Raw genomic sequence first — 5,602 nt, forward strand, 5'->3', positions numbered from 1 at the left:
TGAAGTTCTCTGTGGTTTTATTACCTCTTCATCTCTGAAGATCTCTGGCTGCATAGGCTCTGTAGCTCTTTTCAAAGTGGTTCCCTCTTACAGGGCTCCAGTAAGCAACCCCACCTTGAATGGGTAGAGACACACCTCGATGGAAATAATCTAATCAGAAGTTACCACCCACTATTGGGTGGGTCACATCTCCATGGGAATAATCAAAATGCTCCCATCCAGCAATACTGAATGAAGATTAAAGGACTTGGCTTTTTCAGTGGTCCACCACAGATTCAAACCAGTACTTTCCACCCTTTCAACACCAAATGCAAAATACATTCATTCCATAACATTATCAAAAAGATGCATTTCAGTAACAATACAAATACATACAAAGTCAGAAGCAGTAAAAAAAATCTCATCAAAGCCAACTATAGGTTTGGGCTCTCCTAAGACAAAATTGTCCTCTGGCTCTGGACCTGTAAAACTCAGAACAAGTTTTTTGCTGTCAACATACAAAGGAGAAACACTCATAGGATAAATATTCCCATTGTACAGGGAGAAAATGGATGTATCACAAGGGTCATCAGATCTAAGCTGTTTTGAAAACCCACAGGGCAAAGTCCAATAGATTTCAAAGTTTGAGAGTCATTTATCTTCAGGGCTTTAGAAAGCAGCAGTCGCACCCTTTCCAAGGGCTTATGCAGTGGTCTGCCTCTCTCAAAATACAACCTTGGGAGACATTGGGGAGACCACCTTTTTCTCTGCTCCACCCTCTCCAACCATCAGGGCCATACCTGAGCTCCCTGCCTTCTCTGGGAAAAATGCTCATCCCTTCCATGTGGTGGCAGCCAGGCTTTCCCCAATCCCTAAGGAATCTACTGCATCCTCTACAAGGTCTAAGGTGGTAGGACTTTCCCACTGCAATGAGGTGGAAGGCCCATCCCTTGCCTTTGGGGCAAACTCACCTTCTCCAAGGGCTTGGCTGGGTCTGGTTTCCTGGCCCAAATTTTCTTGACTTTAGACTTTAGCTTCCATAGTTCTGCCTCTGAAGTTATTTTTCCTCCAATGGGTCCCTTTTCTGTCCATCTCAGTCCAAACTGGCAGTGGTTCTGTTTATACAGATCCCACAATACTCTGGATGGCTTTCCATGTAATAATCTTGGATCATGACCATCAGACATAAGGAGTTTTCACAACTCTTTCCTGGAAAACTCCATCTCCAATTCTAGCTTTCTCTGAAAGGTTGACTGGTTCCACATTTGGCCAAATCCTCCCATGGGGCACCATGCTCTGGGGTCTCCTTACATGGAAGCCCAGAGTTTTCCAGAACATCAATTTCTGGTTTCTTTTTCCCAAGAGTTCAGTTCTCAGCTTATCTCTTTCCTGTCACATTTCAATATAAGCTGAAAGGAGAAACCAGACTGTGCTTTCCACATTTCATTTTGAAATCTCTTCTGTTAAATATCCAAGTTCATGGCTTTTAAACTCTGCCTTCCAGCCAAAGCCACTAGTCAATTTTTTCAGATTATCTGCAATTTTTAGACAAGGACCACCTTCCCTCCAGTTTAAAATAACACGTGCCTCATCTCTGTCTACAGCCCTATCAAAAGTATCTTTAGAGTCCACATTTCTACCAATAGTCTCTTGAAAGCATTCTAGGCCTTCTCTGTAAATATTCTCACAACTCCTCCAGAATCTTCCCCTTATCCATTTAAAAAGCCATTCCAACATGTTTGGTATTTGCAAACTTCAGAGGTACCCCTCTTCCACAGTTCCAAAGTCTGTTCTAGTTTGCAAGCTACCAGAATGTGGTATAAGAGAAACAGAACAGCTTTTTTAAAAGGGAGTTAATAAGCTGCAAGTTTACACATTATAGGGCCATGAAAATGTCCAAATTAAAGCAAAGCTATAAAAATGTTCCATCTAAGGTATCCAGGGAAAGTACCTCATTCAAGAAGACTGATGATGATAAAAGTTTCTCTCTCAACTGGAAAGGCACATGGAGAACATGGTGGCATCTGTGAGCCATGAAAGTGTCCAAATTAAGGCAAGGCTATGAAAATGTCTAAATTAAGACACCAACAAGAGGTTATCTTTACTCAAAAATGCCATTGAAGTTTGGGGTTTCTCTCTCAGCTGAAAGGGCACATGGCAAAGTCTGCTCACTTTTTCTCCTTGCTTCTTGTTTCATGAAACTCCCCCAGGGGCATTTTCCTTCTTCATCCTCAAATGTTTTTAGCTGTGTGGTCTCTAAAGCTTTTTTCAAAATGGTGCTCTTTTAAAGGGCTCTAGTAAGCAACCCCACCTTGAATCAGTGGAGATGCATCTCCATGGAAACTATCTTATCAAAAGTTACCAGCCACAATTGGGTGGGTCAAATCTCCATGGAAGGAATCAAAAACAGTGTTACACACAGAAATATTGAATGAGGATTGAAGGACAAGGCTCTTCTGGGGTACACAACAGATTCAAACTGGCACATTTCATCCTTTGGACCCCCAAAAGACATGTTTTTTCCAAATGCAAAACACGCTCATTCCATCACAACATCAGAAATCCTTAAAGCACTTCAGTAATAATATAAATACAATACAAAATCAGAAACAGAACAGCAGTGGTATGGTCACCTTTAGAAAATACTTATAAGGAAACAGGGGCCTAGACTGTAAGCTTTTAGAGCAGACACATTAAGTCCAGAGTGGTGATTAATATTTCTAGAATTTGAGAGGCTGTATTATGTATGTAACCTGATATTTAGAGATAAGAACAAAGCTGAACAGGTTAGGGTTAAAGCAATTCAGAATATAGGAGTAAGGAAGACACTGACTGTATTTTAGAACTGCACATGCTGTTTGAGACCAATAGAAGAAAGATTTATTTCATCTCGAACTGAAATTTTCTGTAGTACATAATCTAATTCAACCTATCTGTATAACTCATTTAAACAATTGAAACACAGGAAGCACAGAATAAAAAAGAGGTCCTTTAATCCTTTGTAGAGTATTTCAATGCCTGGAAGCATTCTAGATTATATTAAGCAGATAATCTAAAAGTATTGGCAAAGTTCCCAGAAGGAGGGACAAAATATGGATCTGTTAAAACTTACCATCAGGGAATCCCCTGATATTGTGTCAAACTTTAGGGACATCCATATCAATAGGCTATGCCTTTGATCATGAGGTTTACTTTTGTGAAGCATATGTAGGTAGCAGAGAAGTTTAAACTACTTATAGGCATGGCTAAGAGTTACTTCTGGAGGGCTTCTGCTGTCTCTCAGATGTGGCCTCAGCCTCTCTAAGCCCAACTCTGCAAGTGAAATCATTGCCCTCCCCCTTATGTGGGAGATGAAATCCAGAGGTGAAAGTCTCTCTGGAGATGTGGGAGATTACCCAGGGATAAATCCAGACCTGGCACCATGGGATCAACAATTTCATCCTGACCAAAAGGGGCAAAAGAAGTGTAATAAAGTATTGGTGTCAGAGAGGGTTCAAGTACAGTTGAGAGGCTACTCTGAGGTTGCTCTTATGCAAGCTTCAGGTAGGACTTGCTACTGATCATAACCTGTCAACCCCCAACCAGGACCATTCCAGCCAATCCTGAAGAACACCTAGGGCAATATATAAGATTCCACAAGGGTTCCAGGCACTAGAGTAACTTTCCAGAAACCTAAAATCTCCAGATGGGTCCCTAGTCCAGACACATCCTGAAACTTAGCCCAGCCTCTCCAGAAAATCAGGTAGTTCCATCTCCCTACCCCTTATTCGTGACAGACCCTTCCAACATCAGAAATTTAGAATTGCCATAACCTAAACACCCCTAAAGAGAAGGATGAAAAGATCAAAGGTGAGGGTGGAGTTATATAGAGAAGATAGTATTTAACAAATGAATATGAATATGGAATCATTAAATTGATATCTTTTTTAGTCTCAAGCATTTTAGAGAAGCTAGAAGTAAAAACTTAAAATTGTGAAATTGTAGCCCATGTTAAAGTCTGAAATATGTTCTACAACTAATTGTGGTGCTGTGCTTTGAAATTTTTAGCTTTTTTGTATATATGTTACTTTTCACCAAAAAAAGAAGAAAAGGTCAATTATGATGATAAAAAATATCTAAGCCCTCTAGCCCCCTATATTCTGGAGCAGCTAGAAGGAAAATATATGAGAGGACAGTATGGTAGCCCATGACAAACTCTGGGATCTGTTCTGTAACCACTTGCTGAAGGGTGTTGTGAAAGTTATTGCTTTTTTTTTATTTTTTGCTTTGTATATATGCTATACTATATAATAAAAAAGATTTTAAAAAATCAGAAACAGTACAAAATCTCATCAAAGTCAGCTACAAGTATGGTCCATAAGGTAAAAATTCTCCTCTGCCTCTGGACCTGTAAAATTCAAAACAAAGTTAATTGTTGCCAACATACAAAGGAGGAGCAGTCATAGGATTCATGTTCCCATTTCCACAGAGGGAAATTGGAAGGAACTCAAGCATCACAGAACCCAAACAGTTCTGGAAACCTGCAGGGCAAACACCATTAGATTTCAATGTTTGAGAATCATTTATCTTTGGGGCTTTAGAAAGCATCTGTTGTGCTCTTTCCAATAGCCCATGCAGCGGCCTGCCTCTCTCTGAATGCAAACTTGGGGGACATTGGGGAGACAATGTTTTCTCAGCTCTACCTCTCCAAGCATTGGGACCACACCCAGGCTCTCTGCTGTCTCCAGGGCACATGCTCAACCCCTCAACAACAATGTGGTGGTAACCAGGCTCTCCCCAATCCCCCAAGAATGTGCTCCACACTCTCTAAGACCTGAGTGTACCTCCAGTGTAATGCAACGAAAGGCCCACCTTCTGTTTTTGGGACAAACTCACCCTCCCCAAGTATGTGTATGAGTCGGATCTCCTGGCCTGAGATTTCTTGACTTCAGAACTTAGTTTCCATGGTTCTGCCTCTGAAGACATTTCGCTTTCACTTTGTTGCTTTTCTGAGTCTATTTGTCCACACTGGCAGTGGTTCTGTTTGTACAGATCCCACAGCATTCTTGTTGGCTTTCTATTTAGTAGGCAAAGATCATGTCCATTAAACAAAAGGACTTTTCACAAATCCTTCCTGGATAACTCTGTCTCCAATCCTGGCTTTTTCTAAAATGGCTGACTGGTTCCAAATCTGGTTAAATCCTCACATGGGGCACTATAATCTTTGGTCTCCCTTTCTGGAAGCACAGAATTTTCAAGACCATCAATTTCTGCTTTCTTTATATCCAAGAGTTCAGTTCTCAGTTTATCTCTTTCCTGTCACATTTTGCTATAAGCTCAAGGAGAAATAGGCTGTACTTTCCACGCTTAATTTGGAAATCTTTTCTGCTAAATATCTAAGTTCATGGATTTAAAAATCTGCCTTCCATCTAAAACCAGCAGTCAATTTTGATAAATTTTCTGCAACTTTAAAACAAGGGCTGCCTTCCTTCCAGATTACAATAACACGCCTCATTTTTGTCTAGAGCTTTGTCAGAGCAATGTTTAGAGTCCACATTTCTACCAACAGTCTCTTCAAAGCATTCTAGGTCTTCTCTATAATGCTCCTCACAACTCTTCCAGAATCTTACTGTTATCCACTTAA

Source organism: Tamandua tetradactyla, chromosome X, assembly GCF_023851605.1.
Source record: "Tamandua tetradactyla isolate mTamTet1 chromosome X, mTamTet1.pri, whole genome shotgun sequence".
NCBI classification, from domain to species: domain Eukaryota; kingdom Metazoa; phylum Chordata; class Mammalia; order Pilosa; family Myrmecophagidae; genus Tamandua; species Tamandua tetradactyla.